Source organism: Solea senegalensis, unplaced genomic scaffold (assembly GCF_019176455.1).
Source record: "Solea senegalensis isolate Sse05_10M unplaced genomic scaffold, IFAPA_SoseM_1 scf7180000015123, whole genome shotgun sequence".
Taxonomy (NCBI): Eukaryota; Metazoa; Chordata; class Actinopteri; order Pleuronectiformes; family Soleidae; genus Solea; species Solea senegalensis.
In genome coordinates, this window is record NW_025321231.1 from 16,710 (window position 1) to 26,022 (window position 9,313).

General features: G+C 38.3%; 1 long non-coding RNA gene across 1 annotated transcript; it reads left to right on the forward strand.

Annotated features, from left to right (window-relative positions):
• The first annotated feature begins 2,316 nt into the window (after positions 1 to 2,316).
• LOC122761972 lies at positions 2,317 to 9,306 on the forward strand. Its single transcript, XR_006358637.1, has 5 exons — positions 2,317 to 2,453; positions 6,456 to 6,613; positions 7,121 to 7,307; positions 8,133 to 8,283; positions 8,514 to 9,306. It is a non-coding gene; the product is annotated as an uncharacterized LOC122761972 (long non-coding RNA).
• The last annotated feature ends 7 nt before the right edge of the window (positions 9,307 to 9,313 follow it).

Consider the following 9,313-nt stretch of genomic DNA (forward strand, 5'->3'; position numbering starts at 1 on the left):
GGGTGAGAATTTCTGTATACAGTTATGGAAAGATTTGGCTTCCCTGAGAACTTCATTAAAGGCATCAAAACACTATTTGTCACACACTGTCGCCAGGGCTGCCCCACCAGCCCAGTGCTCGTTTACCTTTTCATTGAACCCCATGCCCAGGCTGTAAGACAGAATCTTGACCTGGAGGGCATCACAAGGTATAGAATACAAAATATGTCTTGATGTGAATTACTTGTTCGTCAGCCTAAGGAGCCCAGAGTCAGGAATTCCAAGATTAATGGATTTCCTGCAGGTGTATGGAAACCTGTTGGGTTATTTAGCAGCACAAATAAGACCACTGTTGCTTTGGTGCAATAAAGACTACTTTGCCAAATGGAAAGAAATTGAGTTATCAACGTCAGCCAGGCTCATACAGAGTTTATTAGGAAGCCCAGTGGAGGCCAAATATGTTGTCCAGAGCCAGTGGGTTAGATTCTCTTTAGAAATCTGGTTTGCCTTGGTGAAACAACTTCACATTCAGAGAGGAATTCGAATTTTAATGTGGCTATCCCATGATCCAGATTTCAAACCAAGTATAAATGATCATGGCTTCACTCAATGGGCCAGGAAAGCACTCTCCACATTATGTCTATTAGTCCAAAACCAGGAATTCACAGACTTCAAGACCATATCTGATAAATATGGCCTTGCTCGGAAGGATTTCTATAGGTATCTCTAACTCCGGCACTACTTTGGCAAGTACATTAAAGGACTTATACAGCAAAATATCACAAAACTGTCTGGAAGGATCATTGGTGAACTATATAGACATATAGCTGAATTACGAGGCCATTCAACAAACTAAAATAAGGTGAAATGGGAAAAATAATTGGGAACTGTAATTACGCCTGAAGACTGGACAAATGTAATTAATACACAAATCACCACTACAGCCTCACAACTGTGGAGAGATTTTTCCTGGAAAAATCTTATCCAATTTTTCAGAACACCGAAGCAAAAGTCTAACTAGACGGGACTACAACCTGCATGCTGAAGAGGATGTGGACACAGTATGGCAGATCATATACATATTCTGGAGCTGTCCCACTCTTAACCCTTCTGGCAAGGAGTTCAAAATACTACCAGTAACATCTTGCAGCATAATTTTAATTTCACCTGTTTATCATTCTACCTGGGCAACATGGACACAGAATTACCAAAAAAGGACAGATACCTCCTAAAAATCTTCATGCCAGTAAAAAAGCTGTAACAAGAAGATGGCTCAACACCGAACCTCCCACAGTTAATCAGTGGGAGGCCATAATTAAAGACATTCAAACAATGGAACTACTGACTCTTAGCCTCAGATTACAAAGGGACAAAGGTAATGCCCTCTGGGAAAAATGGACCATCTCACAAGAAGGGGTGATAATCAGTCTTAAAGATTTTTGGTTTAAAAAAAAGTGACCATTATTGCTGTAAGTGTGTGACTTGTGACATACTTGCAACCCCATCGTTTGATTATCTTGTCTCATCACTCTGTACCCATACCTACGTTTACTCATTATACTGATGCTACCCTTGTTTTGTACAAGAACATTTGGAAAAAAAGGTAGAAAAAAGAGAACTTCAAATGAATTGTGAGTTGTGACTTATGTATGTCATGTAACAATAAGAATGTAAGAATGTGAAGCATTTATTCTCCACCACTGTTTGTGCACACAGAGAATGCACGTTGTAGGTCTCTGCTATTTTATTCCTCTGCAAAACTGTTATCATGATGACAATTGCCTTAAAACATTACACTGTATTCACACAAAAGCATATTCATACTTTATACTTTGATAAGGACAGAGACAGAAACCCTGTCAAAAATTCTGGAGAAACTATGTAACTTCATTAACACAATCTGCTATATATTGATTGGATCATTTTGTGACTCTGAGTGCCACCTGATGCTGAAACATGTTTTTGTCAAAATGTCATAAGAAAAAGAAAAAAAATTTTTTTTAGTATGATGAAATTATGAATATGAATATGTGTATTCTGTGGGTAATGGGGGCGGGACTAGATAAGCTTTGCTTCTCCAGCTTTCCCTTTCGGTTATGTGTATTGTGTGGACTACACTAAGATGACGTGTGATGATGAGTGATCTAACTGACGTGACCTAAATAAATAAATAAATAAATAAATAAATAAATAGTGAGTTGGCAACCGTAGTGACAACGTGTCAGTACCACTTCCACACCGATGTGAGGCAGCAAATCAAATAATGCGCCCTGTCTGCCAGAAAGCAAATAAGAGGAAAGGTTGGGGTGTTCTGTACCTTTAAGTTGGTGGTGGCTACCTCCGCCGTGATATGCGTGCGCGACGCCCTCTCTGCTTGTTATTCTCTTGAACAAGATGGCTGTCGTTCTCGAGAACGGTGTTCTGACATTCAGCGTCTATAAATGGAGCTCTTACTCCTCTACATATTTACCCGAGTAAGTTATGCACACTGTTATTTGTCAAGCGTGTCTGTTAGAGTATGTAAGTAGAGAGGTCGTTTCTCTACACAATGAACCAATATTTGATCCTGACGGGCCTATCTTTCTTATCATCTAAGCTAGCCCGCGTTAGCATTGTCAGCAGTTTAGGGTTTTTTGTTGGATATGGTTAGCCGGCTCTCAGTTGTGTATGCTGCTGGTTGTAGCGTTTGAGGTAGACCGTTGCTTTTGAACGATCGTAAATTCGATAAGGTCATGTTTAAAGGTATATGAGAAATCTCTAGGTAATAGACGGTTGTTTACATCTTGCGGTATTTAGGAGTGCGTTTCTTTTGTAAAAGTAGTTCAGAATGCTCTATTCTGAATTACTTTTATTTCTTAATGTTATAGGTTCCATCGAAAAGAACTTTCTATATCCAGTATGAGTAGTTGGCGAGGGTCCGATCATGGAGTACAATTTGTCTGAAGGGAAGAATGTTGTAATACAAATACATGCATATCACTTTAAGGGGTGTGGAAATTTCCATCAAATGTCCATGTCTAAGGGCTGCTAGATTTTTGAGAAAACAATTCTTTGTATATTGCTGCTTTTTAATGTTACAGATTTAGTTAAGAGGCTAAACTATTATTTTTAAACGCTTCTTGTGTTCCTCTGTAAGTATTTATATTGAAAACATATTTAATGAAAAAATGTTCATTGAATATACCCATATTTAATGAAAATAACCTGTAGCGAGAAGACCCGGGTTCGAGCCCCGGTTGGAACAAGGGCCTTTCTGCATGGAGTTTGCATGTTCTCCCCGCGTGTGCGTGGGTTTTCTCCGGGATCTCCGGCTTCCTCCCACAGTCCAAAAACATGCAATGTGGGTATTATAGCAGCTCAGCCTCAAACTTCCGCTACTGAGGTTTCTGACTCCGGATGACCTGGTTGATGCGCTTTGCCTTGGCGATCGCTCTTTTGTACTCTGATTGAATGTCCACGCTGTTCGTTTGGTTGCAATATATTGGTTTATTGCTGTGCGTTTTCTTTGCATAATGAAATTCCTTCAAACAATCCACAACCATTCACGAGTAGCGCCTCCGCGGTACAGCGGTCGAAAACCGTTTGCCCTTCCGGTTCACAAACCTGACAAGGACAGTGATATTGCCACCTATATACACACCTGAGCTCCCCCTCTGAGAGCACAGCGACCCCACACACACATTGAGTGAATTACACCAAACCCTCATACCACAATTAAACACATTCGGCTTCTATAGTGGGGATTAGGTGAATTGGACACTCTAAATTGACCATAGGAGTGAGTGTGAGAGTGAATGGTTGTTTGTCTCTAGCTGTGTGTGGCCCTGCGATGGACTGGCGAATTGTCCAGGGTGTACCCCGCCTAACGCCCGATGTAGCTGAGATTGGCACAGCACCCCCCGTGACCCTCTGGTGGAGGATAAAGCGGTTAGCTTTATCCTCCACCATCCATCCATGACTGACTGACAGGAACATGTAATCAAATACTGGTGACCTCCATGGGTTAGTTTTTGAAATATATTTAAAATGATTGAAAACAACAACTGATGTGGGCAGTATAAGTCTGTATAAATTAAATTTTATTAGCAGTAGTGGTGGAGAGGCAAATGTCTTCACATCATATCAGGGATTATCATGCCACAAATAAGAGCATTGAAAAATAATGTGGACTGTTTAAGACAGCTTTCTAAGATTTTTTGAATAATGATGATGCTAGTAATCATATTTTTCTTTCTTTGCTGTAGATGTACTAATTTGATTGGATTTTAGACCGATATTTTTGAGTTATATAATTATTATAATATATTTTTTATTTCTTTTTTATTGTCAACAGGTATAATTTTAAAATATATGTTTATAATCCCATGCTGTAAAATCCAGAATAGACCTTATAGTAGGTCACTCACCTATAAAACAAAAACATGTTTACTTAATCATGAGAGTTCTGCATTGCCTCCATGAGCGCGCGCTCTCTCGCTCTCTCTCTGTCTCTGTCTCAAGAGAGAGAGGGACTGTCAGTTTTGACACTAACCAGGCAGGGTTAACCTAGACATAGTTGGAATTAATGTGACATTTTCAAGCTGAGTGTCTGTATATTCTCCACCCACTTGTAAAAGTGAGTGTCAGCTTGAAGTAGCCACAACTTCTGTCCTGGAGGAAATATCTCCCCTGTGATTTCTGACCACAGTCTATGAGCTATTAACAGCGTAAGTTCTGGTGTAATATAACCAGACTCCTCCACTGTGACTCAGTTGCTGCAGGTCTGTGTCTTTGTGAGAAGCTCCTGCTGCCTCTGTGTGTGTTCTAGCCCCGCCCCCTGCACCAACAGAGACAAACACGATCTCCTCAGGATTCGGAACAGGGAAAATCAGTCATACAATCGGATTGTGTCCCTTACCACTTAAAGCACTGTTAATGTTGGTGCTAAATAATACTAGTATTTCAAAAGTTTGCCTCAGAGACCTTTTTCAAGTTTCAGTACCCATCTTTAAGTGTAAAGTAGAAACAAATAGTATCCAATGCTTGATCAGCATTTTGGACCGTTGTGATATTTCATATTAACCAATGTAATATCACAACAGTTTAGGACTTAAGTAGACAATTGTAGTTATACACTTGAAGTGTGAACATAATCTTACCATTGCTGGAGATATCCCAGTCATCTCATCTGTCAGTCTTGCTCTAATTGTGGCTTTATTCTCGTCACTGATGTAATCATTTTGAATTGTGGCTCGAGTAGATCCTGAGTTTTTGCTTCTCTGTACTTCTGCAGGTTTTCAAGGATGTTTGTCTTGAGTGATTTTGTGAAATCTGTGTCATCTTCTTGCACAGCCGAAACGGAGGTTTTAAAAAGGTGGAGAATGGGATTACTTGGCTTCATCATATTGCACGTTTAAGATGATTGTGAAGATTTGCGTTGTTGCCTTGCGGTATCGCTATGAGGGCAAAACACACCTTGCAATACACCAGCTGATTCTGAAATCAGAATCCAAAATATTTCCACACCACCAGATGCAAACCTTTTTTCAGCACAAGCTCAAGTTCTTGATTCTCGCAACTACCATCTGGGTTTTCATCACCATCTATATTGTATTTTCCACGAACAGTCCGAAAATGCCGCTCCACATTTCCCTTCTTTGGTATTGCGATTTTTTTAATTTTATGATCTACCCACACTACCTTTGCGATCGACTGGTAGATCACGATCGACGTACTGAGCACTCCTGACTTAGCTGAACCAACTCAACCCAATAACGAGTGTTATGTTTTAATTTGCATAGCCACAAAAACAAATTGAAAACATTTTATTATGAATCAAACCAGTCTTTCCATATTGAAGACAGAGAAAAAATAAATACACTTCATATGAACCCAAAATTCTTCTGTGAAATAAATTTGCAAAGATGAAAACTAAGCAAATTTTGGCAACAATTCTAGTTTTAGTTAGTTTTGTAAACACAATTCAGTTTCAGTTTGTTTTTTTTAACTCTAGCTTTTGTTACTTTATTTCAGTTAAGAAAATGTTAGATTTTTCCAATTTCCGATATTGTGCTCGATTGGGATAAAAAAATCTTTTACAAGTGTCCTGGCCAAGACAGGCAGCAACATAGTCATACATACACACAAACATAAGGTGGACACATTAACATTATTAACATTAACATTAACATATCATTTAGTATCCAAAACTGCAAACGCTTCAAGGTCAGCTACATTAATAAAAACCCTCAGGCAAAACATCTACAGCCTCCAGGTCATCAAATTTCCCCTTAAAAGTGTTCAATGAGACCAACTCCTTTTGTTTCAAAGTTTTCTGTAACATGTTCCAGGCAGAGGCAGCAGCAAACCGAAACTCTTTCTTTCCCAGTTCAGTTTTTACAGACGGCAAGAACAAATCCAGAGTCCCAGTATTACTTCGGTTAATGTAGGACAAAAAAAAAACAAAAAGGATAACGAGCATTTCCCGTTTCGTCTAGTTTTGGTTTTTCCATCAAACACAAGTTACTTGACCTGGAAGGGACCTGTGACACTGGAGCTTCACACAGGCGAACATTAAACTCTCCACATATCAACAGAAATAAGAGGGTATCTCTGAAACCAGAAGACATGACAACAGAGAAAATATAATTTTCAGGTATGGTTTCATTTTTATTTAAAGCTATATAGCAGTACTACTTGTGGCAGTACACACAGCTAAACAGAAACTATTATCAAGGTTTCTAAAGCACTGCTTGCAATTAATTCAGTAGTTGTTGCAAATGATAATGATAATTTATCTTAAGGCTATAGTCAGGGAAGTGCTGGGAACAGTATTACTCTCGTGAACCCAGAAAAACACTCTAACATCACTGTGCAATATTTGTTTGCATTTATGTTTTAGTTTACAGTTTTATTCAACTCTAAAGATTGTTGTAAAGTTATCAATGGTTTTATATCGCATGACTATGATTAAGTGATTAAAATACTTACATTGTTTATTTATACAACCTTTGAACTGGCTTTATTTATACATTTGTGTGCATGTGTATTTACAATTTAACAGTGTTTAAAGCGTTTGGCCGGCCTAAACACCTGTTATAGGTCCAAAAGGAAACACTATATTTGACAGATGACACCAATGTTGCCATATTCCCCTGACCAGATGGTGATTAAAACTACTTTGACCACATCCCCAGAGGACATAATGAAGTGCATGGTGACGGCACCGCAGTGGAAAAATCGGATGGGGTACTTCCCACAGTCCAGCCTGTATGTTTCTCTTTCCACCACCCAACCAGCGCAGCCACAAGCTCCTCTCCAAGGAGCACCATGAACAAAACATTTGGGAGGTGATGAAAGAATTCTTTTATTTTTACTAAAACATCCTTTATTAATACTGTTACTAGCCTTTTGTGTTACATCGTCTTTAGAAGTGTGTCCAATTTCTTATGACTGGTGATCCCATATCCTGAGCATTTATCAGCAAAATCAAGTGTTTTCAGCCAATACCTTTATGACACTAACCCCAGTGATTGTTTTTGCTGTACAATAGGGTCCAAGAGTTAATCCAAGTATTATTGTAATTGCAATATTGCCAATGCAATATCACAAGCACAAGAGCTGCAATTTTTGTGGAATATAAAATTTGTCCCATCTCTTTCTTAGTAAAACATTAGTGTTTAAGAGACACCTCAGTCTAAATATGTGAAGGAACATGAGCCCAGCAAATGTAATGTATTCCATTCAGTAAAATTGTAATGGAAACATTCACATTTATTTATAAATAAGGGGGAATACACTTATTCTCACATTAAAGTACATTTTGCTTGAATTGCTATCTTTGGTGCCTCACATCTGTTTTTAGTGTTCATTTTTTCACCCACCAATAGAAGATAAGTTATCATCATAATGGCAAATATTTGGTTAAAAGATAATAAAATCACAATTTTCTATTTTTTAATGACATACTGGAAGAAAAATATATGCAGTGTCTGAACAACAGGTGGAGCTGCTATGTTAACAAAAGAAGGTTGAGGTAACTGTAGTGTAGATTATTTTGTTATTATTTCATTTTCAATCTTAAGGCTACAATGAGTCTTACGATGTGTACTATGTGTGTGAACTGATAATTAGATTCTAATTAAATGCTACATTGTAAACTAAATTATTTTCAGCTGAAGAGAAGATATTGAGGAGGTTGTCAATGCCACCCAAGCATTAAGAAGTGTCAAAGATGATAAAGGATCCACAATGACAACAACTCTGTCTCTTTCAGAGGCTAAATTAGCTTCTTACGAGTGGTCTTTGCCTGCCTTGTCTGCAAAGGTTTGTACTTTTTAACTATGTGTCATTTGAAAGATGGAATTAGAGATCAGATGCTCCACACTCTAATGTTAAGCTTCTAATAGATTTCCAATTCTGTGTGGATTGACTTTATCTTTGGTTATTTTCATACAGTTGTTGGAGTTTTGGCCTACATACAGACTTTGTTACACCTACATTATCCATCTACTTGACACAATTAATCAAATGAAACATTTATTTCTTTTCTACAGGTCGTGTAGATAAGCCACTGTTCTCAACCTGCTGCAGAAGCCTAATTGGGTGTAAGGCATGTATTGTGACGTGGAACAACAGCCACAGTTAGCGCACAAAGTGTCGCACTGTGGATTTGAAGTGGCTGGACTGCTGTTTCTACTCTCTTTTCCAGTACTGTCATGTTATCGTAGCACTCTGGTTTGCAAGATTTTATACTTGAATGCTTTTCTTATTGTACTGTATGATACAACTACTACCATACCTTACCAGCATTGTTTTGTAATGTAGCATTGTCTAATGTCAAAGCACTTTAAACGGGCTAAAGGCCGATACCCAAGTCAGAGACGAGTTCTGTCAAGATTTGTGCTGGACAACTACCAGCTACAAGTTGGTTTGGTACCCCTCTGCCTAAAATGTGTAAAACAATCACTTTAGTTTTGGACACAAATAATTTCATACTTTACCTGGTATCTTATGGGCGTTCCAGGACTGTACAACTTTTTCAAGTCCAATCTGACTCATTTGACATGCCAGGTTGGAGACAGTATTTGGTGACATCCTGCATGTCGAGTAACTCCTGATCCACCAGGTGAACCAGGGCCTGTTTTAGGGTATAGTTTCCCCAATTATTGACCTGGTCAGATTCTTTCCACTCAAAAAATCTGTTAAACAAAATAAAAACTTTAAAAGGTATTTAAAAACACAGGATTATTTTACAACCCCAAATCTTATAAGCAGACAAACTTTAATCTTGAATTTAATTGTAGACTGTGTGAAGTGATTTCTGCTTTGATTGCTGTATAAATATCCATCAGTT